Source organism: Palaemon carinicauda, chromosome 25 (genome assembly GCF_036898095.1).
Source record: "Palaemon carinicauda isolate YSFRI2023 chromosome 25, ASM3689809v2, whole genome shotgun sequence".
Taxonomy (NCBI): domain Eukaryota; kingdom Metazoa; phylum Arthropoda; class Malacostraca; order Decapoda; family Palaemonidae; genus Palaemon; species Palaemon carinicauda.
In genome coordinates, this window is record NC_090749.1 from 90,059,461 (window position 1) to 90,087,179 (window position 27,719).

Here is a 27,719-nt window from a genome sequence, read left to right on the forward strand (position 1 = left end):
TAGTATATAAAACATAATGAATTGATATAAGTATACCATAAACTTAATTGTATTTATTACTAATATCGTCAGGTATTTTCAAATTATTATTTAGATATGACTTTCAATATGATATTTTGTATTTAGGCTTGTTGACACAGATTCCTATAGGTATTTCTGTCATGGCGTCTGGGGAAATTGTCCCCAAATAAGAAATATCTGGGGATTTCGGGGACAAGTTTTGGGAGTCATTTTGACAATTTAAGCAAAATTTTATTTTTTATGGCTACAAAAATTCCTGAAGGAAATTATATAACACAGTATAACAAGAAGATTATCCATTATACATAGATTAGACTGCGTTGAATAATGCTAGGGGAAAAATGTCTCTTATTTTAGGGGAATTTTGATATATTTTTGGTTTGTTTGGGGATTTCCTTTCATTAGCAATATGGCTTATGGCTTATGATGGAGTGGTAACATTAGACAGAATGCCTTCATCAGTCAACAAGTTTTTATATAATTTTGTGCGTTTTCAGTGACTTTGCTTTAAGTATTAGTGTTATAATCTAAGTTATATAACTTTATTGTTTAGTTAATCTATAATTAGAGGTGGCATATTCAGAAATTATCTGTAAAATGTAGAATAAGAATGTCGAATGTGAACCGACTTATGAGAGCTCTGGTGTGCTTCATTCTGTGCCTACTTCAGTAAAGTCGTTCATAATCCAGGCTTCCTTTAGTGCTCATGTTGTATAAAGGACAAAATATGGTCTATTCTGGTAGAATTATAGTTTTAGTTTAATACAGGACAAAATTTGTAATAGGACAAAAACTTTTGGTAAATGTGTAGGAGAGCTCCGCGCTCGATTTAAAAGTTTCTAAAAGTAGAAAACAAAAGAAAACAGTAAATTAGAGCTACAGTTACCTTGAAACTGTGAGATAATCCTCCTACAACCACCTAACTCTTACACAGAAAATGTAAGCATAAACCTACTACTACAATTATGGGGGACCCCAGTGGGAAGCGGGGTTTTTGGGTGGGGGGGAGGAGGAGAAAAGTGATTTTTCAGGGCACTACCGAACCTAATACAACTACCTACCCTACCCTGGGGGCCATGTACCCCTACCTAGGCCTACCGGGGGGGCTCCGCCCCCCCCCTGCGACCCCCCCCCCCCTTAAGGCCACAGTAATTTTCAGGGCACCACCGAACCTAAGACACCCACCTAACCTAGCCTATGGGGCCCTGTACCCCTACCTAGGCCTACCGGGGGGGGGGGGGGGGGGGGGGCTCCGCCCCCCCTGCGACCCCCCCTTAAGGCCACATTGAGTTTCAGTTCAAACGAAACAAATTCAAATGAAAACGCCTTTTGCAAAAAAAGGAACACAAACTTCAAATTAGTCTTAATATCTAACTTACCTTTGAAACAAGACACGAAAAAATTGCACCTCCTCTTCCTTTTCCCACGAGTAACCACACTACGATCACACCGGAATGCTAATTTGTTGTAATCTATACGGCACACATTTTCACAATTAGGGCACTTTTTCTCTGCCAAAATCAAACCATGACGTTGAGCAAATGCAATTAGCAAATCAACTTTCCCTGAATAATGTACACAAAAATCCCCATAAGAAATAAAGCAATTGTCACAAGTGACACAGTCGGAACGGGATGAAGGTCCTGCTAATTGCTCCATACTTCACGGCAAAATGAGCTTTTCAGTTTGAAGGGAGATCCGAGACGTGCAAAAATATTCCTCCGCGGAACTTCACGTAAACTGTGGTAACTGGTGGAAAAATAGCAGGGATAAGTGAAGTAATAAGTGTCAGCATTGGCTAGATTTGTAAAAACCGCCATGATTGGTTTTCAAACAGTGTGACGTCAAGAAAACACCTGTTATTGGTTAGAATAGCATTGAGAACTAGTTTGCCATACGCAGTAAGGCGGTGAAACAGCTCATTTTAGCCAAGACATCACACAGTAAACAAAAACAAACACTTAGAAAAAATCCAAGTGAAACATAACTATACACACGAATATCTTCGTTAAATAGAAGCTGCTCATATATTGACTATTATATAAGCGTTTTATATGATATAATAGTGAATTGTAGGTGTTTAAATTCTTCAAGATCTTCCACGGAGCTCTCCTACACATTTACCAAACTTTTCCTTCATTAAATATCCACAAATGAACCGTTCTGCCATTGTCCCTTCCCAACTGACACGTGGTGGGAACCGGTGGTTTAGTTGGAAGGAAAACAGGAAAATCCTCTTTATTTATGATTTAGATAAACTTGAAATGAATTGCAAACAGAAGGAAAAACAGTTTGTTCCTCAAGGAAATTTGTCCTGAAGGAAAACAAATTTTGATGTTTTGCACCATTGACAGTACTCCATAAATTCTGCCCTGTATGCATTATTCAAGGATCTTTGCATTCTAGACGTAATCTTATCCTGTGCTTTAACCGACTGCCTTTGCCGTTGTTTTATTTGCAATGACATCAATGGGATGTGTCCTGGCCTAAGGTACCTCCACCTAACCTGACTTAGGTCGTAACCCCCCACCTGTGTCAGGTACAGCATTTCAAAACAGAATACATCGTAGACTCTGTCTTCTGGTGTCTGTAGCAAATTTTGTAATTAAGAGAAATATACAAAACTCTGAGGCTCCGTCCACACAGTGAACTTTAAAGTGACGTCAGAAGCGTAGAAGCAGCGAACAAAGATCTGTAAAGTTTTTATCAAATTTTGGGAGTTTTTACCAAAGCAACGAGACTTGTACCTGGTGGATAAAGATTGGGAAGATGAGTTTGATAAAATCGTTGCCTTAAATATGAAGTTAGGTTTTATCACCAATTCTGTATAGACAAGACAAATTGGTTTTAGTTTATTATAGTTTCGGTCAGAAGAACATTTTCTAATAAAAGAAATACTTTTTTAATAGAAAAACTCCCAATTTAAACGAAAAAGACATTTATTTTTAGTGCTAATGAATACTTAGTGAGATATACCTTAATGTATCCGCCGATAATGGCCGACACCTGAAATCCTTTTATTGTATTGAAGTGGTGCATAGTTGCATCTTGTTAACAGGAAAAGGAATGTTTCCTGTAATGGGGCTTCATCAGAAATATCCAGTTTTGAGATGAGATTATTAAATGTATTTGGATCCATTCTCGTATAATATGTGAAATCTAGTTCCTATTCGCTTCCCAACTCCCACCAGTATTACTTTTACAAGACTTCCCAAATTTTCTTATCTCTGCACCCAATTTTCTTCCTTTCTTATTTTTTCTAGTACACAAAAAAAATCTTTTTGCACGTACAACTATTTTCTCGTTACTCGTACACCAATCACTCGTACTGCCATCACTAGTCACCACCACCAGGCTCTCACTGTCCAACTGTCATTGTTTGGACGCAAGCATAAAGGCCTTTACTGATCTTTGTTAAAAGAGATGAAAAGTTCAGCGAACAATGTTCTGTTGTGTAAAATCCACTTCATTAATATTTGGTCATATCCGGTGTGACGGTCTGAACGATCCCCCAGTCTCAAAATTCTCTTGATAATCTGCGCATGCGCGAACATTACCGTTTGCCTGTGCATACGAGGTTGATGTTTTTTATTTCCTGTAATGTTAGCGTGCGCAGCTCAACATTACCGCTTGCCAGTACATACGAGCTTGATGTTTTATTTTCATGAGAGCGAAGCGAGCTAATGACGGAAAAGAACCATTATACAATGTCAAGGAGAATTTTGAGCCGAGTACTTTGTTTCATGAAGTTGTAACTTTACAAAAGTTTCCAAAATTTCCAGAATGTACCTTTCCCTTTCCCTTACCCTTTCCCTTCCCCGTTCCCTTTCCCTTCCCCGTTCCCGTTCCCTTTCCCTTCCCCGTTCCCTTTCCCTTCCCCGTTCCCGTTCCCTTTCCCTTCCCCGTTCCCTTTCCCTTACCCTTTCCCTTTCCCTTACCCTTTCCCTTTCCCTTTCCCTTCCCCGTTCCCTTTCCCTTTCTTAAATGTGATGCATTTCGAACCTCACATCTAAGCTTCACTTCAAAATTTCACATTTAACTTCATTTTCAAACTTCACATTCAAACCTGACTTACAAAGTTTACGGTCTAACCTCACTTTCAAACTACATTCAAACCTTGCTTTCAAACTACGTTCAAATTTTGCTTTCAAACTGTATGCTCAAACTTTGGTTTAAAATATTACGTTCAAACTTTGCTTTCAAACTTTACGTTCAAACCTCGCTTCCAATTACAACGTTCAAGCCGCACTTTCAAATTTGGTTCAAACCTCATCTTCAAACTTTACTTTCAGACCGTACCTTCAAATATTACATTCAAACCTTGCTCAAACATTACGTTCAAACTTAGCTCGGACATTACGTTTAGACCTCTCTTTCAAACTTTACGTACAAACTTCGCTCTCAAGCACTACGTTCAAACCTCGCTCTCATACACTACGTTCAAACCTCGATATCAAACACTACGTTCAAACCTTGCTTTCAAACTTTATGTTCAAGCCTCGCTCTCATACACTACGTTCAAACCTCGATCTCAAACACTACGTTCAAACCTCGCTTTCAAACTTTACGTTCAAACCTCGCTTTCAAACTTTACGTTTAAACCTCGCTTTCAAATTTTGTTCAAACATTATCTTCAAACTTTACTTTCAGACCGTACCTTCGAATATTACATTCAAACCTTGCTCTCAAACATTACGTTCAAACTTAGCCTCGGCCATTACGTTTAGGCCTTTCTTTCAAACTTTACGTACAAACTTCGCTCTCAAACACTACGTTCAAACCTCGCTCTCATACACTACGTTCAAACCTCGATCTCAAACACTACGTTCAAACCTCGCTTTCAAACTTTACGTTCAAATCTCGCTTTTAGTTACAACGTTCAAACCTCACTTTCAAATTTGGTTCAAACCTTATCTTCAAACTTTACTTTCAGACCGTACCTTCAAATATTACATTCAAACCTTGCTCAAACATTACGTTCAAACTTAGCTCGGACATTACGTTTAGACCTCTCTTTCAAACTTTACGTACAAACTTCGCTCTCAAGCACTACGTTCAAACCTCGCTCTCATACACTACGTTCAAACCTCGATCTCAAACACTACGTTCAAACCATGCTTTCAAACTTTATGTTCAAACCTCGCTCTCATACATTACGTTCAAACCTCGATCTCAAACACTACGTTCAAACCTCGCTTTCAAACTTTACGTTCAAACCTCGCTTTCAAACTTTACGTTCAAACCTCGCTTTCAATTTCAACGTACAAACCTCACTTTCAAATTTTGTTCAAACCTTATCTTCAAACTTTACTTTCAGACCGTACCTTCAAATATTACATTCAAACCTTGCTCTCAAACATTACGTTCAAACTTAGCCTCGGACATTACGTTTAGACCTCTCTTTCAAACTTTACGTACAAACTTCGCTCTCAAACACTACGTTCAAACCTCACTCTCATACACTACGTTCAAACCTCGATCTCAAACACTACGTTCAAACCTCGCTTTCAAACTTTACGTTCAAACCTCGCTTTTAGTTACAACGTTCAAACCTCACTTTCAAATTTGGTTCAAACCTTATCTTCAAACTTTACTTTCAGACCGTACCTTCAAATATTACATTCAAACCTTGCTCAAACATTACGTTCAAACTTAGCTCGGACATTACGTTTAGATCTCGCTTTCAAACTTTACGTACAAACTCCGCTCTCAAGCACTACGTTCAAACCTCGCTCTCAAACACTATGATTAAACTTCTCTGTCAAACACCAGGTTCAAACCTTGCTCTCAAATACTAGGTTCAAACCTTGCTCTCAAACACTAGGTTCAAACTCTACATTCAAACCTTATGTTCAAACCTTGCCATCAATCATTAGGTTCAAATCTCTCAAACAATACGTTCAAACCTTGATCCCAAACACTACGTTCAAACCTCGCTCTTAAACACTACTTTCAAACCTCGCTATCAAACACTACGTTCAAACCTTGCTATCAACACTATGTTCAAACTTTGCTTTCAAATACTACGCTTAAATCTCTCTCAAACTATGTTCAAACTCTACATTCAAACCCTATATTCAAACCTCGCTATCAAACAGGTTGAAATCTCTCAAACATTAGGTTCAAACCTAGCTATCAAACACTACGTTCAAACCTCGCTTACAAACACTATGTTCAAACCTCGCTTACAAACACTATGTTCAAACCTTGCTGTCAAACATAAGGTTCAAATCTCGCTCTCAAGCATTAGGTTCAAACCTTGCTTTCAAACATTACGTTCAAGCCTCGTTTTCAAACAATGCTCAAATGTCGCGTTCAAACCTCGCCCTCAAACATTACGTTCAAACCTCGCTTTCAGACTTTACATTCCATCCTCACTTTGAAAGATTGGTCTAACCTTGCTTTTGAACACCGCGTTCAAACATAACTTTCAAACTTACGTTTTAACCCTGCTTTCAAACATGTTCAAACCTCGGGTTCAAATTATATTCAAACTGTATGTTCAAATTTTGCTTTCAAACATTATGAGCTTCAGCTATGGTAAAGGAGTAGTTTTTGAAAAAGATCTATATGAATTCTCAGAACCAGAAATTTTGGACATGTGCCCTGCTAATGTTTGGAAAGTAAGTAAGATCCCTCAAACAAGCATGGTAGTTTTAACATTTGAAACCCGTTATACCAGATCATATAATTATTGAGAATGAAAGAGTACGTGTTCGAGAATATAAACCTAGGCCTTTACAATGCTTTAATTGTTTAAGTACGGTTACCCTTCCCGGTACTGCAATAATACGAAGATCTGTATTAACTGTTCTTTGTTAGAACATGGCCAATGCAACAGAGATACAACCTGTGCAAACTGTAAAGATAATCATAAACCAAATGATAAAAGATGTAGAGAATACAAGAATGAAGAAGCTGCAATCTTGAAAGCAAATGCTGAACATATAAGTGTAGGTTATGCAAAGCATTTACTCAATCGGCAACTTAATTTTGCTCGCGCGGTTAAGATGCCAACAAAAGATTATAATCCACTACCCCTTACTACCACAGGGGGACCAGTGGCAGCACCTGGCCCGTCAGGTGCATCTCCCTTAGTGGTAGTAGCCCAGCCATCTGGGTCAAGTGCTCAGGCTATAAAAGCCAGAGCACAAACCTCCAAAGAGGTCAATATGGTGTCCAACACACCAAAAGTATTGTCACCGATAGGAGCATCTCCCCTAGAGGTAGTAGCCCAGCCTTCTGGGTTAAGTGCTCGAACTGTTGAAGTTCTAGCACAATCCTCCAAGGAAGCCAATGTGGCTTCCACCACCTTAAATGTATTGTCTCAGGCAGAATCTCTACCTGATTTGATGGAGATTGGAAAACAAGATCTTCCAAAGAGGAAAAGGTCCCCGTCATCCTCACCTTCATCTAAGTCAGGTAAGTGCCCTACTGCTCATGATCCTAAGGTTGACTCTTATAAAGATCCTAGAAAAAAAGAAAAGAAGAGTGGTGGCCCAGTAAAGCCTTCCATCTCCAGGCCTTACATGGCTTCATCTGAAAAGTCCCAAAAGACAAATGAGACAAAGAAAAATAATAACAAAAGATAATGTCTATCATCCAGTGGAATTGCTGAGGTCTAAGTACTAGCATTGAGCAAATAAAAACTTTAACCAGGGACTCAGACACGAAGGTAATTTGCCTACAGGAAACCAAGATCAGTGACAAACCATTTAATCCTGGACTCAATTATCATTTTTGTAGATCCCCTCCTTTGCAAGCTGCAAGAGCTCAAGGTGGTACAGGTTTTATTATTCACAAATCTGTAAAATTTGAAACAATCCCACTCGATACACCACTACAGGCATGTGCAGTTAGAACTCATATCGGGAAAAAAATTACTTTATGCTCGCTATATATTGAACCATCCTTAGAACTTTTCTTCTTAGATCATGCTGGTAATCCAAGAAGGCTTAGACTTTCTGACCTCCAAGACTTGATCAATCAGCTTCCTGCCCCTTTTATTTTAATGGGTGATTTTAATGTAAAGCATACTTTATGGGGTGGAAATGTGTGCGATAGATGGGGTAATCTTGTTGAAGAATTAATCGACAACAATGATGTAATACTAATGAATGATGGTTCTCCAACTAGGTATGATGTATTCCACAACTCTACATCAGCCATTGATTTGTCAATCTGTTCCTCATCCATTCGATTGGAATACCTTTGGTCAGTAAATGAACACCTACATGGCAGTGACCATTGGCCAATAATGTTAAATTATGTCCATAATCTTCCATCTCAGTGTCCACCAAAATGGAAGATAGATGAGGCAGACTGGGCAGCTTATGAAAACTGTTCACACACTGATAAAGAATATGATGAATTTACATCTCCAGTGCATGCCTATCAACATCTTGAAAATATTATTGATGATTAATGCCAGCAAGTTTATACCTAAAACGTGCGGTTTACCTCATCGCTCTGTAGTTCCTTGGTGGAGTAAAGAATGTGCCAACGCAAGAAAAGTAACCCGAACTTGCTTCAGAAGATACTTGAGGACAAACTATTTAGCAGATAGAATAGCATATCTCAGAGCCTGTGCTAAACAAAAAAAGAATTTTTAAAAAAGCAAAGAGAGCATCTTGGAAGAAATATATATCTAATATTAATACCAAAACTCCTTCAAAGGAAATATGGGACAAGATTAGAAAACTTCAAGGTAAATTCGTCCCTAAGCCTCTACCAATATTAAGGGAAAATAATAGATATATATCTGACCCCAAAGATGTAGCAGAGGTTCTTGCTAAGCACTTTGCTCATGTATCAAGTGCTGACAACTATTCCCCAGCATTTCAACAAATTAGAGCATCAACATCTGTTGTTCCTCCTGCTTCTTCAAATACTGAAGCTTTTAACCTGCCTTTTAGTATGGAGGAGATGCAAAATGCTATCTCCAGCTCTTCTTTAACTGCCCCAGGTGAGGATGGCATCCGGTATGAAATGATATCACATCTTCCAGTGGATACAAAGGAATTTTTATTAGAAACCTTTAATGGTCTATGGGCTTCCCATACATCTCCTGATTCCTGGCATACTTCAATTGTAATTCCAGGCCACAAGTCTGGTAATGACCCAGAACTGCCATCTAGTTATAGGCCCATATCCTTGACCAGTTGCATATGCAAACTATTCGAGAGAATGATCAACAACAGACTTGTGTGGTATCTAGAATCAAAAAATCTTTTATCTAACAGGCAGTTTGGTTTTAGGAAGAACCGAAGTACTCTAGACCCTTTGCTGATGTTATCAAGGGAAATTTCAAATGCTTTTTCTAACCAAAACCAGGTGGTGGGTGTCTTTTTTGACCTCGAAAAGGCATATGACACCACGTGGAGGGGTGGTATTTTAAAGCAATTGGCCTCGTGGGGTATAGGAGGACATATGTTCTCTTTTATTGAAGAATTTTTATCAAACCGCTCCATTAAAGTGAGAGTAGGGTCAGAACTATGTTCATCCTACATGCAAGAAGAAGGTTTCCCCCAAGGCAGCGTATTGAGTGTGACCTTGTTTGCTGTTGCAATTAATAGTCTCATTAGTCACATACCTCCTGGCATACAAGGATCACTATTTGTCGATGACTTTGCAATTTATTGTAGTGGATCATCTGCACTACAAGCATGCCAAAATCTTCAAATTGCAATAAATGCTGCTTCCACATGGGCAAATTCTCGCGGATTCATGTTTTCTCCTCAGAAGACCAAAGCCATTCGCTTTACTCGTACTTGTAAAAGGGAAGAGATCCCCACCCTTTTCTTAAATGATTGTATTTTGCCATATGAGGATAGTGTCAAATTTCTTGGAGTAATTTTCGACAAGAAAATGACATTTGGTCCCCATATAAATGACCTATCTATCAGGGTTAAGAAGTCACTGAACATTCTGAAAGTGATATCGTATTTTGATTGGGGTACTGATAGAACAACTTTGCTTAGAATTTATACATCTTTGTGTCTGAGCAAGTTAGACTATGCATGCCAAATATATGGGTCAGCTACAAAGACTTTACTTGGAAAACTTGATATTGTTCACAGTGCTGGGCTTCGCATCTGCACAGGTGCTTACAGAACATCTCCCATTGACAGTCTCTATGTTGATTCTGGCATACCTCCCCTTTCCATTCGCAGAGAGGAGTTGAGTTTGAGGTTTTTAGCTAGGTCCCTTGCTGTGAGAAACAATCCTAACTGTAAATATGTTAGGGCGCCTTTAGATCGGGCTCCTAACAGATCTAGAGTGCCTAAGCCTTTGGAAGTACAGCTGAAAAATAATGCTATAGAAGTAGGCTTGTTAACAGCACAGATAGCAGAGGTAGGATATCCCAAGTCTCCTCCTTGGTGTAATCCACCTGTTAAAGTATGTTTTACGGCAGGAGGGAAAAATACCTTACCTAGTAGGGTAATGAAAAGTGAGTTTTTAAATCATGCTGCTCAACATCATGGGAAACATGTTTTTACAGATGGCTCCAAATCGGCTGCAGGAGTTGGAAGTGCAGCTGTGGTGGGGGATATTGTTATTAGAAGGAAACTCCCATACTCTTGTTCAATTTTTACTGCTGAGCTGTACGCAATAATTCTCGCAGTCCAACATATTTTTAAAAATGGCAACCAAAATAGTTTTTATACAATTTTTACGGATTCCAATAGTGTTTTACTCTCATTAAAACAAATTATGCCAGGCCATCATCTAGTACAAGAGGTGCAGGACTGGTTAGTACTTCTGCAATCTAGGAAGAGTATCAGTGTTCACTTCTGTTGGGTCCCTGCCCATGTTGGGGTGGATGGGAATGAACAAGTAGATAAGGCAGCAAAGGAAGCTTCAGGGCTAAGTAATCCATCCTCCTTGAGTATTCCTTACAAAGATCTTAAAAGTGAGATTCATCTTTACTGTAAAAATAAGTGGCAAGCTCGATGGTCTGAACTGACCACCAATACAAAATTGAAACAAATCCACCCATTGGTGGATAAATGGTCATCTTGTAATTCTACAAGTAGAAGGGATACCATTATTTTAACTAGGCTGCGTATTGGCCATACACATGCAACGCACAATTATTTAATGAAGTGTGGGGAAGGGAGACAGGCCCCTCTTTGTAATACCTGTCAAGTGACAATGGATGTCAAACATATTTTAGTCGATTGTCCTGTTTTTAATCTCCAGAGGAGGACACATTTACTCCAGGACAAACCGTTAAGAGATATACTGGGGGAAAACTGTAATACCCTGAACTTGAGAAAATTTATGCAAAGTATTGGGTTATATTACGAGCTATAATTGATTTTATTAATTTATTTTTGTTCCGACACAGAGACTTACCTTGAAACACTTTATAGGAGATTACTGGTAACTCCTCTCCGACGACCAGATTTTTACGTAGTTTCCCCCTACTTCCATGTTCTATACTGTCCTGAATAACGGGAAATAACATGACCTGGGGGCATTGCCCAGGCAGGTCGCCCGTCTTTGAGAAGCTCTCCCCAGTATGTTTTCTGGTCGCGTTGTGTTCACACACACCGCTCCTTATTCTCTGTGCGACCCCCTTTGTGCGCGTTACTATGTAGTTACTACATGGTCTCGATTCCTTCACGAGTGATTAGTGCCTTATCTGTGTTCTTTTAGGATCGTTCCTTTGTGCTTTTATTGGCGTTTTAGTGCTTTGCCTTGCTTTATGCTTGGGTTTAGCGATCTCTGTGTGTGCTTTGGAGTACGATCGCCGTTGTCCTTGGGCCTAGAGCCGGGTATTCGTGTTGGGCTTTCTTGTCAAAGCCAGTTCGCCGTCAGAATGCGGCACGATGAAGACGGACTCGAAGAGGTCTCCTAGGGAAACTAGCATGTCTTCCCCTGCGACGTCGGCAGGAGAGGGGGCAGGTTGAGTGCATTCTTCTCCCCTACCCAGAGTAGGGGACGAGGTAAGTCCTTGAAGTGTAAGAAGTTGGTGCCTCCTTCCCAAGGGTGAGATGTTGTGGGGGGAACCTTCTTTGTTCAGGGCAGATCAGGCGCCTACAGGTGAGTGTGTGGGGGTCCGAGGGACACGTCTCTCTCGTAGGGACGGCGTCTCGGCGGAGGACCCCATGTGGCCTAATAATGTTCCTTTTTTCTTATCACCAGATTCATGGGTAGAGGCCTCAGGCGCTTCAGCTGCGGAGGGATCCGCTGACGTGGGATGTACCAAGGACGCCGTTGAGGTCCCCACTGGACATGGAGGAGGTCCTATGCTAGTCCTTCACCCTGGATCCGCATCGGGGCTCGATCCTTCGGGCCCTTCAAGCGAGGAACGTCGGAGACGACACAGGAGGAAGAGAGATCAGTCTGTGTGGAGGAACTCCCCTTGCGGTCTCCCACAGGATCTCGGGACGGGAAGTCCCCGTTCCCCTCCATACAAGCCAAGAGCCCCGCCAGAGAGTCAGCTGATGGGCGGAGGACCCCGTCTTGTAGGCCTAAGTCCCTTCCTAGAGCCAACCCATCCGCTCAGTGGAGGGAGCCGTCTTCTAGGATGGGCAGCCTAGACGGGTCTCCCCATCGGGATGATAGACAGGGACGGGCACCCCCGTCGATCTGTTTCACGGAGGAGCCGTCCCGGTTCTCGAGGAGAATGGGGATCAGTCTGTGTGGAGGAACTCCCCTTGCGGGCTCCCACAAGATCTCGGGACGGGAAGTCCCCGTTCCCCTCCATACAAGCCAAGAACCCCGCCAGAGACTCAGCCGGTGGGCGGAGGACCTCGTCTTGTAGGCCTAAGTCCCTTCCTAGAGCCACTCCATCCGCTCAGTGGAGGGAGCCGTCGCCTAGGATGGACTTTCAATTCAATCCAACGCATCGCGCCCATGCTTCAGATCGCTGTAGGTGTCTTACGCGCCCACACGTTAATTCACCTTTACGCAGTCGGTCGCCTGTCCACCCTACGCCCCATCGCTCGCCAACGTGCCGTCACTCGCCAACGCACCATCGCTCGCAGCGCTCCCCCTTACAATCGCGCGCAACTTTGCCTGCGCACCCACTCACCCACGCTCACCTGCGCCTACATCTCCGCGAGCATGTGCGCCCACGTTCGCCCGCGCGCATGCGCGCCCACGTTCGCCCGCGCGCCCACGTTCGCCCGCGCGCCCACGTTCGCCCGCGCGCGAACCCTTGATTTTACCATCGCGCGAGCGTCAACGCAATCTCGACCGCGATTCCGTCGGGTTTCGCATCACGGGCAACCTGGCGAGTCTTCTGGAGCGCGTACTTCCAGATCATCATCGTCACGATCTCCACCCCGTAAGCGCAGAGCTGCGCACGTGCAAGAGCAGGAAGAATCTTCGGAGAGGTCTAGGCAACATTCTTCTTCTTTTCAGGCCGGCCCCATCGTGACTACTCCTAAGGATCGCCTGATCCCCTTCCCTCCAGCGGGAGTTGTTGACACTGCGTCGGTCAGCCGTCAGCCTTGGTTTGGGTCCCTGCTTAAAGCGGTCATCCAGGCTGTTAAGCCGTCCCTCGTTGATCTGGGTCTCAAACCAACGGCAGCCTCGCCGCTGAAGAGGAAGAGAGGGGTAGGCTTCGTGGAGACTTCTAGGCTTAAGCTGGCTCCGAAGAAGTCCGTCAGGAAGGCCCCTTCCCCCTCTCAGATGTTTTCTCCTTCTCCCGTGGACGAAGCCTTTCCGTCCTCAGGAGAATCCAGCGAGGTGGGACTTTCTCCCACGGCACCAATAGGAGGAACCCCACCTCAAGGAAGAGAATCGTCCCGTGTGAGGGCAGAGAGGAGCCCTCAGACTTCCTTACTGAAGTCCTGTATCCTTCCTAGGAGGGAGTCTAAGGACTCGAAAACAGTTCCAAAGTCTTCCTCCCATCGATCAGAACCAGCAAGACCCCAGGAGAACGTCCACGTGTCCCCCCAAGTAGAGCATCTGGGGACAGGAGACTTTGCTGCCAGTCCACAAGGAGGAAAGCAGCATGAGTCGGAGCATGCCTTCTGGCAGGTCCTGAATCTGAAGAGGCAACTCAACAGGTTCAAGGACCCGGAGATTGGCCCTCGCGAAGGCAAGGATACGGTCCTGGACCAAGTCTATGGAACTCAGAAACCTTCAAAGGCCAGTGCAGCTCTGCCCTGGTCCCAGGGGGTGAAGAGCGCCAGAGACAAGGTTGAGGGCCAGCTCTCCGAACTCGCCTCCTCCAGCCGTTCCTCTGCCGGGAACAAACTCCTCACACCTCCTCGTATCCAACAGAGGAGGTACTTCGAGATCATGGGGGATCCTTGTTTAGCTCTTCCTCTCCACCACTCCGTGGAAGAGCTTACCAGGGGAATTTCTCTCGAGAAACTCTCCGCCCGACAGGTGACATTCTCGGCCACGGAGATCTTGAGCTAGGAGAAAGTCGCAAAGTGTGCCGTGCAGGCCACTTCGTGGCTGGACATCTGGCTAGGATCTTTGGTCATCCTGTTGCGATCCAAGGACTTTTCCAAGGAGAGCACCAGGAAGGCCATGGAGACTTTCCTCCTCTCGGGCACGCGCACCCGCACCATCGAGTTTCTAGCTCACCAAGTCTCGAATATGTGGGCAAACTCGTTTTTGAAGCGTCGAGATGCGGTGAGCGAGAGGTTCCACTCGAAAGTCCCAACCGTGGATGTCTACAAGCTCAGACACTCTTCCATCCTTGGAAAGAGCCTGTTTGAGCCCAAGGATGTGGAACGGACAGCTGAGAGGTGGAGGAAGTCGAATCACGATTCGCTTCTCCAGAGGCCTCTTACATCCAGACCCTACACGCCTCCAGCACCTCAACAACAACAGCCTCGTCAGTCTAGGACATCAAAACCAGCTCCAGTAGCAAAGGCAAAGGTGTCTAAACAGCAGCCCTTTCCTGTCAAGGACAAGAAGGGCGGAAAGTCCTCCAGGGGAGGCAGAAATCCTAGAGGGAGCGGCCGAGACCGCAAACGCTAGGATTGGCAATCCCCCTGCATGTCCACCAGTGGGGGGATGCCTAAAAAATTGCACGTTCAGGTGGCAGCAACTTGGGGCCAATTCCTGGACGATCTCCGTGATCAGCCAAGGATATCGCGTCCCGTTCATAACATCTCTACCTCCCCTGACAGCGAATCCAGTGTCGTTGAGCTCCTATGCCATGGGATCGGCAAAGGGGCTAGCCCTTCGGGCAGAAGTCGAGACCATGCTCAAGAAGAATGCTCTCCAAGAGGTCGTCGACGGCTCCCGAGGCTTCTTCCGTCGACTCTTTCTTGTAAAGAAGACGTCTGGAGGCTGGAGACCCGTCATCGACCTCTCAGCCCTGAACAAGTTTTCGTTCAGCATGGAGACAGCAGAGACGGTCAGACTTGCAGTGAGACCTCAAGACTTCATGTTCACACTAGATCTGAAGGATGCGTACTTCCAGATCCCAATCCATCCGTCTTTCAGGAAGTACTTGGGATTCAGCCTAGACAACAAGATCTACCAGTTCAAGGTGCTGTGCTTCGGTCTCTCTACAGCAACGCAGGTCTTCACCAGAGTGTTCACCCCGATATCTTCGTGGGCACACAGGATCGGCATCCATCTCCTTCGCTATCTGGATGTCTGGCTGATCCTGGCAGACTCTGGGTCGACCCTTCTTCGACACCGAGACAAGCCTCTGGTACTTTGCCAAGATCTAGGGATCATGGTAAATCTCAAGAAGTCTTCTCTGATTCCAACTCAACGACTGGTATATCTAGGCATGATAGTAGACACCAATCTCCACAAAGCCTTTCCATCAGACGACAGGATAGCAAGGCTGAAGAGGGTCGCAGAACCTTTCCTCAGGCGAGGAGAATGTCCAGCCCAATCTTGGTTACGCCTCCTAGGTCACCTATCCTCCTTGGCCCGTCTGGTTCCAAACGGCCGCCTCAGGATGAGATCCCTGCAATGGCAGCTCAAGTCCCGGTGAAATCAAAGCAATGATTCCCCAGATACTCTGGTCAACGGGCGGACCTGCAGTGGTGGCTGACCGACGGAAACCTTCGAAAGGGAGTGGATCTTCTCATCCTCCCCCCGGATTTGATGCTGTTCTCGGACGCATCAAAAGAAGGGTTGGGGGCCCACGTTCCGAACCAAAGGATCTCAGGCCTATGGTCAGAATCAGAAAAGTGCCTCCACATAAACCTGCTAGAAATTAAGGCCGTATATCTGGCCCTTCAACAGTTCCAACAGATCCTGGCGGGTCACCCCGTGGTGGTGATGAGCGACAACACCACGGTAGTGGCTTATATCAACAAGCAGGGAGGTACCTTTTCACAACAGCTAACCCATCTTGCAGTAGAGATACTGAGATGGACCGAAGTCCACTCGATACCACTATCAGCTCACTTCATTCCAGGCAAGAGGAATGTGCTCGCCGACAGTCTGAGCAGAGCTTCGCAGATAGTGAGTACCGAGTGGTCTGGATCCTCTAGTAGCCAACAAAGTCCTGACTTTGTGGGGTTCCCCGACAGTGGACCTGTTCGCGACAGCCTTGAATTTCAAGCTACCGCTATACTGCTCCCCAGTCCCGGATCCCAAGGCACTCTGGCAAGATGCCTTCCAACAACGGTCGGACAACATCGACTTCTACGCCTTCCCACCATTCTTTCTGATGAGAAGGGTGCTCAACAAGACCAGACTATCGGTCAATCTGTCAATGACCCTGATAGCTCCGCTATGGCATCATGCAGAGTGGTTCCCGGACTTTCTACAGCTCCAGACCGAACTCCCGAGAGAGCTCCCCCCACAACACGAGCTACTCAAGCAACCTCACTGCAATTTCTTCCACAAAGCCCTTGCATCGCTTCGGCTTCACGCCTGGAGACTATCCAGCTTCTCCTCACAGAGGGAGGCTTTTCGCAACAAGTTGCGGAGTGGATGTCTCGACACCTGTGAAAGTCATTTGCAGGGGTATACCAGGTGAAGTGGAGAGTCTTCTGTGGTTGGTGTCGTGGGAGGGGTATCTCTCCCCTCGATGCCACTATTCCAGCAATAGCAGAGTTTCTTGTTTATTTGCAGAAGGAAATGCACCTTTCAGTCTCGGCGGTGAAAGGCTATCGCTCAGCCTTAAGCCTGGCCTTCAGGCTGAAAGGAATAACGTTTCTTCCTCACTGGAACTTTTCTTTGCTCATACGAAGCTACAAACTTACCTGCCCTCAGTCGGAAGTAAGACCTCCTCCATGGAACGTGGTTCGAGTTCTTAGGGCTCTTAAGAGACCTCCGTTAGAACCATTACGCCAGGCTTCTGATTGTCACCTGACTTGGGAGACGGTGTTCATGCTCGTTCTGGCTTCGGCCAAGCGTGTCAGAGAACTTCATGGTCTCTCCTACGATGTCGCCCATTCAAGGGGATGGGGGGAGGTAACGTTCAGGTTCGTCCCTGAGTTTGTTGCTAAGACTCAAAATCCTGGAGTCCCGGACCCTCGACTCCTTCAGGATTTCGAGTCTCCGTTCTGTAACAGATGACCCAGACCATCTCCTACTATGCCCAGTAAGGCGTCTAAGGCGTTATCTTAAAAGAACAGCTGCAGTTCGTCCTCGCGTGCAAGCCCTGTTTGTGAGCACAGGAAGGACGAAGAGGAGGGTCACTAAGAATACCATCTCAGCCTGGATTTGAAGGGTCATCCATCATGCCCTGAATCCAGCTCCTCCTCCGTCACGTTGCCCTAGAGCACACGATGTCAGAGGCATCGCAACGTCCCTTTCTTTCAAGAGGAACTACTCTGTGATGCAGGTGCTACAAGCTGGAGTCTGGAAGCGTCAAACAACCTTCCCACCCCACTACCTGCAGGACGTGATCTACAGGAGCCTCGATACTTTCTCTATCGGCCCTGTGGTGGCTGCGCAACAGCTGGTCTAACCTCAGGCTCCTGAATGGACATGTAGCAGAAGGTTGAGGGCATTGTTACCCGGTTTTAGACTGCATGAAAGAAAAAGTATGTCTGGCCCTTTCTCTTTTCTTCATCCTCCCCTCTCTTAGGAAAAGGAGCTTCCTGGGTTCTCTGCATAGCTGACCTCAAACCATTGCAGGTAAACCATGCTTCCTTGTGTTCCTAGTATTAATATAATACTCTTGCGCCCCCCATACCCTGACGAGGTGGTATTGGGAACGTCCTAGCCTAGATTTCCATCTAAAAGACTTCAGGTCAACTTCCTATGACGAGTCACACTTCATCCCTTCACACACAAGCTTATGTAGGCCGCACGTTCCTTGCAGAGCAAGGAATTTGCGAGGTGCACGGACTCCTTTTCTCGAGTGCTGCTCACTCGGATTCTGAGTCCCGGGCAAGCCAAAGCCAGTAAGGCTGGGACTTTCCACCCTACCTAAGGGTTAAGTCACCCTATGTAAAAAGCGTGATTTGTATTTTGGTTACGGAACAAATGACAAATTCGGAGATATTTTGTATTTTTCCTAACCATACAAACCTTAGCTATTTACACATATTTGCCCGCCAGCCCTGTCCCCCATGAAATCCTACCCTTAAGCGAAGTGAATCAGTTCACCAGTATGGAGGGGGGGGGAGGGATAGCTAGCTACCCCTCCCCTACCCCCTCGCTAACTAGCGAGAGGGTAGTTAACCCTCGTTAAAAATCTAATGGCTCGTCATTTCAGCTACGCTGAAAGTAAATAGCTAAGATTTGTATGGTTAGGAAAAATACAAATTATCTCCGAATTTGTCATTTTCCCTTGGCAGCCTTTGATTATTTATCTGAAAAAAATCAGTTGATTGGTTGCATCTATGTTGGTACATCACCGTTTGAAAAGTTGTGAGTTGAGAGCTGTTCTAATGACAAAATTCACAATTTGAATATTTTGATCCAAAACCTTCCCTAGCATATTTGGAAGTGTTTTTAAAGGTTGCTGGCTAACAATGGATCATACTAAGAATGCCTTTTACTTTTGAGTCTCACTTCTTCACACAAACTTGGAATCCCAATTTTGTCCCTAACATTACAGGTGCTCCATTTGTACACCTCCCATAGATAATATAGTACCACACAAGATTTTATGAATTAAGAAACAAGATGAAACATTTTAAAAAGTATTGCTATGAGAAACCTTAAGATTGGTAACCTCAGTCAGGAATCCCACCACCAGAAACCACAAGATTGAGACTTACACTTATTTTACAGGTAATCGTTACTTTAGAGTCGTCGGGTAACTCCTGCTGTTACCTGTTCCTTCCGAGAAAGGAGGAAAAGGGCAAACACAGGATGACCGATCTGGCAAAGTCTTTTGAGACTTTGACCTATTCCTCTGCTAGGTTTTGTGGATCTAAAACCCAACCCCCTGGAAGGGTTTTCAGTATGAGGTACAAGAGCTTATGTTCTTGTTACAAGCAGTTGTCCCAAGCACAGCTGGTTGGAATGTGGGAAGCTGCCCCTCATCTCAGTCCTGATGTTGGGCATTCCATAGAGTCTCTGGTGACACCATCTCTCGAGATTGCCTAACGGACCTATACTGCTCCTTGATATAGATCTGCCCACAATCATAGCTCCATGACAGAGTTTTCCCAGATGCCAAGACCTTCCAACTTGGTCGCCAGTTCCAGTTTGGAATGTGCCTTTTCAAGTCTATTCTTTGCATTCAAACAAACACTTAAGATGCCACATCTTGCTCTTGAGGTTGTTGGCAAGGATTCTCTTCAACCAAGGACAGGCATTCTGTCACTCCTTTCTGTCCTTGGGTTGTCTTGCGAGTCTCCTGTGGGAGAAAGAATTCTTTGATAGGAGCTCGTCCACCTGCCGCCTATGCTCTATTCTTACATGAACCAGCTCATACACAGCCAGTAGTAATAAAGGTCACTGGCCTTCTTTCCCCTTGCTGGCTATTTGACTTTTCTCTCTCTTCAGGAGAGTGAGAAGCAGTGATAGATAATTTGCAAGTAGTTTTAGAGACATTTTCAATTAGAAAATATGGTTTATGCGGGTTAAATGTCCATAACCTACTGACAGTTATACTTTGGGTTTTAATAGGATATAACTTTATCCATCTTGATATAAAATGAATAAAAGACCCACAAAAAGAGAAGGAAGAAGTTACTGAAGCACAGATAGAAGTCTCTCACAGGACATTGACTGATCCCTCTGCAGGGTTTTCTGGGAGGAGCAGTACTGTACCAATACTCACACTCCTGTTACCACGCTAGGCCTTGAACGAGATTGAACATGAGATGTTGGCAGCCGCAATCGTCTCTCTATGTCTCCAAACATATTCAAGACACTTTGGAGACTTTATCACCATTGTCCATTGATTCAACAATGTTAGTGCTGACAACAGGGATCCAATGTAAGACTCAGGCTCTCCAACACTTTGATCTTGCACCTGGGGTCTGCATAGCAGTCACTTCCATCATCTGCTGAGTATCCTCTTATTCGATCTTTTGTTGGGTGCAGTCATATACTTTGCATCAATTTGGAGCTCGACATTCCCAAAGAAGCAGAAACAAGGGGTGGTACCCATCAACATTCCTAATTCCTGGGGACATCTGTTCAAATGTATGGTAGCAGCTTGGAGTCAGTCTGTGATCTATACCTGGCTGCAGCTCACTAACTGCTACAGTGTGAGAAGTATTTTTCTTGTAGTAGACTGTACAGTACTTGGTCCCCGTCTTCCTCTTAAACAGGAAGAAGATGGGTCAGTGAGCCTCAGACAAATTTCCCATCAAAGTAGTTGATTGTGAAGACCTGCAGAACCATCTAGAGGACTTTTAGTGCATTCCTCTTCCTTGTGTTTTTTGGGGATACACAAGACCATTGGTAAGGTGGCTGCTTTGTCAGAATGGTAATTGCCTTCTGCCTATTTGGGCTCTATGCTTTGATTTACACTAGATGCAGACGAGCCTCACAACAGAGTAACTTTTCTCAATAGATAAGTTTTACATTGTGAAGTATCACCCTTATCCTTCCAGACGAGGTGGAGATGGATGAAATGTATGCAGCCCATTTCTTATAATAATCCCACTTTCAGACACCATACCCTTATGGATATAGGTTCTTACATGACCTCCTTGTAGGGAGGGACCTTGCCTGACAACCTGCGACATCTTCGTGCTCAAGTAGTTAGGAGGTTGACAGTAGTCATGACTTGGCTCCAATGCAGGACCAAATTATGTGACATTTCCCTGGTTAATAATCAGCCGGCTCGGTTATTGGGACTTTGACCTCTTACAAATAATCTCCTATTAAAGATCTTAGGTTTGTATAGTTATGGAAAATACAAAATGATCTGTAAGATTATGATGTTAGGTAAGGCTTTTAGGACATGATTCTACAGTAGATTTTGCGTGCTATGAGTTATGTTTTGACTACTGACATAACCATGTTGGGTGAAATTTATTGTCTTTTTTTACTGTAATTAATAAAAATCTCGTTGTAGTACACCTAAAGTTCATGAATGAAATAGGCAGACTTAAGACCTCACAATTCATGGGTGTTGAGTAACAAAGACACCAACCAATGAAGAGAAATGTGAATAGTCACAGCACGTTATGTATTTGCCATACTTATATCATTGTTAAATAATTTATTAAATGCCTATATATACCAGCATTTATATATGAAATACCAGGTCCTTGTGAATGATAAAAACTGACTATATAGGGTGATTTTAATTATGCAATAAGATGCAGTAATTAATTACTTTTATCAACATTTTTGTATATTCTTATTCCAAAGTATTTTTATGTAATTGTAATGGCTATGTATATTGTATGATGTGCCTCACAGTGAGGGACCTGGGGGAACCCAAACATAGAATAAGGCAATAAGGCTCTCTCTCTCTCTCTCTCTCTCTCTCTCTCTCTCTCTCTCTCTCTCTCTCTCTCTCTCTCTCTCTCTCTTTATGTAAATTATTTTGAGGAAGAAATGGTTATCTAATATTCAGTTTCATCCGGCTGGAAAAATGTCCATCAAATCTAGATCTAAAAGATATTCTTAAATCTAGGCTGAGTATCTTTATAACCTTTATCTGCATCAAAGCCTTTCTTATAGGAAATGTCTGTCTGCTTACTTTGTGTCTGTTATATTTATGAAGTATTTTGATTACTGTCAGATTAGTATTACGAAGAGAGTCTAGAAGTGTTTTATCCTCTCAGGGGGAACTACAAGAAATTATCTCATCAGCCTTAAAATATGATTTTGGGTTTTGAGAAGACTTAGGTCTAAAGTAAAAGTTCAAACTTGCAGCGTATGATTTCTTGTTGAACAGACAGAAGTGTCTTTTTATAGTTTATATAATATGACAGATCTATTTTAACATTATTACTGTGCTTAAAGTGTTTTATTTTAATTGTTCATTGCTTCTACTTTTAGTTTATTTCATTACAGAGTATCCATTCTCCATTGGGCTATACTTCCCTGCTTGAGCCCTTGGGCTTGTAGCATCTACCTTTTCTAACTAGGGTTGTAGCTTAGCTAATAATAATAATAATAATAATAATAAAATCTTTTAGTGTTTATGTGTAAACTCTTCAATATCACAAGAACTTTTACATTGTTGTGAGGTACAATAACTTTGTAATATATTTGTATGATGATCTTGTATCTTTCAGGTACAAAACTTGCTCATCTAATACTGAATTCGAAGAGCCATATTATTCCCCATCTTCAAGTGGAAGGTTTCTGAGCACCTCAACAGAAAGAAACTCACCTTAGAGCTACTTCACCTACAGAACTTGTTAGTTGAGAGAGAATATATCAGGGTCAAGGAATCATAGATGAGGATTATAGATGAAATGTTAAAAACTACCTTTAGTAAACAGGGTAAAACCCTGAAGATATATGTGCTATTAGACTGCAGAGAAGGTTGGAGGAGATTCACTCTGAAAAGGGTTCAGTTGGGCAAGTCTACTGTATACATTAGTTTCCGTGTGCTAATACAGACATTGTTGATAAAGACCGTAGTTTCCCCTAGGAAAAAAGGATAGTAAGATAATATTACAATATATACAAGAGTTCAATAAGCATTTTTCAATATTTAACTTAGCCGGTGATTATAATAGCTGCAACTCCGTTGCTCGACAGAAAACTCTAAGGTAAAATTCGCCAGCGATCGCTACACAGGTTGCGGGTGTACCCAACAGCGCCATCTGTCGTCCAGATACCCAGTACTCAATGTAAACAAAGAACTCAATTTTCTCTCTGTCGTGCTACCGACAAGACGTGCTTATTCGCTGTTGCTAAACTGGATTTGTTTTCACAACTAATTGGTGAAGTACACTATTCTAGTTTTGAGCTTTCGCTGTGCAGGCTTTCTCTTTGCAATTCCTTGAATTCTTTTTGATTACGGATTCTTTGTTGATGACTTTTTGATAGTTTTTGAATTCCCCTTTGACCAATTCAAAATGGCTGACCCTTCACAAGTCCCAAAATTTAGGAAGTGCAATGCTAGGGACTGTTCAAGGCGTCTTCCGAAGGCCTCTATCGACCCTCACACTGTTTGTTCCAATTGTCGGGATAAAACCTGTCAATTGGAAGATCGATGTGAGGAGTGCGTTGGGCTTTCGGAATTCGATTTTATCGAATTCCAAAAGTATACACGTAGGCTAGAGAGAGATAGAGTTAGGAGAAGTTCCTCTCGTTCTATTGACATTTCCTCTCCTCATGCCCCACAACCTATTCCTTCCCCTGTAGTGGTTGCCCCTAACCCCCCTTCTGGCACTCAGGAACCTTCGATGGCTGACATGATGCGTGCCATCCAAGCTCTGGGTGAGAGAGTTGAGTCCCTGGCTAGTGACCGTAACCAACTCATGGCGGATGTGAAGGAGCTGAAGTGTAAAAGTGCAGTGGGAAGTGTTAAAATGAGTGATAGTGTTGTGGATAGTGTTGCGCTTGAGGGTTCGTCTGTTCGTGCCTGTCGTCCTCCTAGTCCGGGACCTCTTGCAAGCTCCCAAGTCCAGGGGAGAAGCAATGTCGTACGACAAATGGGTTCGAGAGGCTTTAATCAGCGAACAGACGTTCCCTCCGGGGTATCGGGCGTATCTACCCAAGATCGCCCCTGCCTAACAAAGACGAGAGAGCCCATTTATACCTCGTCTTCGGAAGGTGTTTCTCGCAAGAAACCATGGACCGAGGTCTCACGACCGTTAAAGCGCAAGTCGGTCCCTTCCGCGCAAGTCCAACGGCCCAGCTGTAGCCACTGGGTCAGTTCGGACTCGCTGCAGTCATCCGATGACTGCTCACCTCCTAAGAGAGGTAAAGCGGTACCGCTTCAGACAGTTACACCGTCTGTTGCCGCACCTGCTCCTGCAGACCCTAAGTGGTCTTTACTGCAAGACATGCAGTCTCAGTTAACGTCGCTTATGCAGGACTTTCGTGCGGAGAAGGTTGCTGCTGCACCAGCTAGTGCAGCTCCTTGCCTACAACCACCCACACGCTCGGTTGTGCGTCCTGGGGACGCTGAGGTAACCTTCTCACACACTCCAGTTGAGAGTGTTCCGCCACCCATGCGTTCCAGTGTGATCTGCCAGCCGCATGTTGACGTTCAGCGACGCACGGAGGTATCCGTTGACGTTCGTGAGGTTCAACAACCGTCAGAGTTGTTTTGTTTTGACGCGGTGCGTCAACCTCCGCAACCCAGTGTGGTTGCCACTGCTCACCCACATCGGTCTAGACGGTCTGGAGTAGACGCTGTGCGTCCCCGCGCTGCTATGGTTGTTGCCAGCTCACAGACTGGGCAACAGTTCCATGACGTTGCGTCCGGCTCAGTCACGCATGCACCCGTGCGACCGGACTCAGCTAACCAGCCGTTACCCACTCCGTTGCCGCTTCCTCCTCAATACTCGGATGAGGGTCTTTCTGATGATGATGGTGCTGCACACGTAGATGAACCGCATTCAGAACTGGACGAGCCTAAGTCTACGCAACCCTCTTTGGACTTTAGGAAAGTTTTGGCCCTGTTCAAAGAGATGTTTCCGGACCAGTTTGTGTCTGTGGCTCCGCGCTCTCCTCCGTCAGAGTTTGTGTTAGGCATGCCGTCAACCTCTCCTGCCTTTACTAGACTCGTCCTAGAGAGCTTTACGAGTGATAGGAGAATGGATGCAGTCCAAAAAGAGTTTAGGGAAGACAGCCTTTACGTTTCCCCCTGCTAGACTCTCTTCTAGATCGAGCGTCTGGTATGCCACGGGAGAAGTTCTCGGCTTGGGAGTTCCTGCCTCTGCCCAGGGCGACTTCTCAAGTCTTGTAGACTCTCCCCGTCGGCTAGCCATGAGACGCTCAAAGATATGTTGGTCATCTTCGGACCTGGACCACCTTTTGAAAGGTATATTTAGAGCCTTCGAGGTTTTTAACTTTTTAGACTGGTGTCTAGGAGCTCTAAGCAGAAAGATCTCTCCGACAGAGAAGGAGACTTCCTTGCTCATCATGTCCTGCATGGACAAGGCCATACGTGATGGGTCTAATGAGCTTGCTGCATCTTTTGTGTCCGGTGTCCTTAAGAAGCGTGAGAACCTATGCTCATTCCTTTCAGCTGGAGTTACACCATGCCAGAGATCCAAACTTCTGTTTGCTCCTCTTTCCAAGTGCCTTTTTCCAGAGGACCTGATTAAGGAGATTGCCGCTTCTTTGATACAGAAGGATACTCACGATCTTGTTGCGTCCTCTGCTCGCAAAGCCACCCCTTTGCCTACCTTGTCAGCTAGACCAAGGATGGACACTCCAGCGTCCCGTTTTATTCCGCCCTTTCGTGGCAGAGCCTCCAGCAGAGGAGGTGCTCGTGCCGAAGGGAGACGTGGACAGAAGAAAGGAACCAAGTCCTTTAAGGGCAGAGTCTGACTGCCAACTTCTTCAGACAGCAGTGGGAGCCAGACTCAAGAACTTCTGGCAGACATGGGAAAAGAGAGGCGCAGATGCACAATCTGTGAAGTTGCTCAGAGAGGGGTACAAGATCCCGTTTGTACGAAAACCCCCTCTAGCAACGTCTCCCATCGATCTCTCTCCCAGGTACAGAGAGGAAGACAAGAGACGAGCATTGAAACAGGAAGTGTCTCTCTTACTAGAGAAGGGAGCGGTAGTCAAAGTCCTGGACCATCAAACCCCGGGATTCTACAACCGTCTCTTCTTGGTGTCAAAGAAGACAGGAGGGTGGAGGCCGGTGCTAGACGTCAGTGCGCTGAATGTCTTTGTCACAAAGCAGACGTTCTCCATGGAGACCACAAAGTCGGTTCTAGCAGCGGTCAGAAGGGAAGACTGGATGGTCTCATTAGACCTAAGGGACGCCTACTTCCACGTCCCCATCCACCCGGACTCCCAACCTTTTCTGAGATTCGTTTTCGAAAAGGTTGTCTACCAGTTTCAAGCCCTGTGCTTTGGCCTAAGCACAGCTCCTCTTGTGTTTACGAGGCTGATGAGGAATGTAGCCAAATTCCTTCATTTAGCGGACATCCGAGCCTCCCTCTATTTGGACGACTGGCTTCTCAGAGCTTCTTCCAGTCGTCGCTGTCTGAAGGATCTAAAGTGGACTCTAGATCTGACCAAGGAATTGGGTCTCCTTGTCAATATGGAAAAGTCACAAGTGGTCCCATCCCAAACTATTGTATATTTAGGGATGGAGATTCACAGTCTAGCTTTTCGGGCTTTTCCGTCGGCCCCCAGAACAAGCCAAGCCCAGTTATGCATCCAGAACATACTGAAGAAGGAACAATGTTCAGTCAGGAAGTGGATGAGTCTGATAGGGACGCTATCATCCCTGGAACAGTTCGTGTCATTAGGAAGACTACACCTCCGTCCTCTTCAATATCACCTAGCATTTCACTGGAAAAAGGACAAGACGCTAGAAGCGGTCTCGATCCCCATTTCCGAGAAGATGAAGTCTTGCCTGACATGGTGGAAAGACAGTATCAGCCTCAGAGAGGGTCTGCCCCTGGCTGTTCAGACTCCCAACCACGTTCTCTTCTCGGACGCATCGGACGTAGGCTGGGGCGCGACATTAGACGGTCGGGAATACTCGGGAATATGGAACTCGAGTCAAAGGACAATGCATATCAACTGCAAGGAGCTACTGGCAGTACATCTGGCCTTGAAAAGCTTCAAGTCTCTCCTTCAAGGCAAAGTGGTGGAGGTGAACTCGGACAACACCACGGCTTTGGCGTACATCTCCAAGCAAGGAGGGACCCACTCACTGACGTTGTACGAGATCGCAAGGGACCTCCTCACCTGGTCAAAAGGTCTAAACATTTCGCTAGTAACGAGGTTCATCCAAGGCAACTTGAATGTCATGGCAGATTGTCTCAGTCGGAAGGGACAAATCATTCCAACAGAATGGACCCTCCACAAGGATGTATGCAAGAGACTTTGGGCCACCTGGGGCCAGCCAACCATAGATCTCTTCGCAACCTCGATGACCAAGAGGCTCCCAATATATTGCTCACCAATCCCGGACCCAGCAGCAGTTCATATAGATGCCTTTCTCCTAGATTGGTCACATCTAGACCTATATGCATTCCCTCCGTTCAAGATTGTCAACAAGGTACTGCAGAAGTTCGCCTCTCACGAAGGGACAAGGTTGACGCTAGTTGCTCCCCTCTGGCCCGCGAGAGAATGGTTCACCGAGGTACTTCGATGGCTAGTGGATGTTCCCAGAACTCTTCCTCTAAGGGTGGACCTTCTACCTCAGCCACACGTAAAGAAGGTACACCAAGGCCTCCACGCTCTTCGTCTGACTGCCTTCAGACTATCGAAAGACTCTCGAGAGCTAGAGG

General features: G+C 44.8%; 1 long non-coding RNA gene across 1 annotated transcript in view; it reads left to right on the forward strand.

The window, feature by feature from the left end:
• Nucleotides 1-445: 445 nt before the first annotated feature.
• Nucleotides 446-27,719, forward strand: part of LOC137618696 (uncharacterized) — a 408,492-nt gene continuing 381,218 nt past the window's right edge. The window contains exon 1 of the long non-coding RNA XR_011039799.1: nucleotides 446-506. This is a non-coding gene — a long non-coding RNA (uncharacterized lncRNA). The remainder of the gene's footprint in view (nucleotides 507-27,719) is intronic.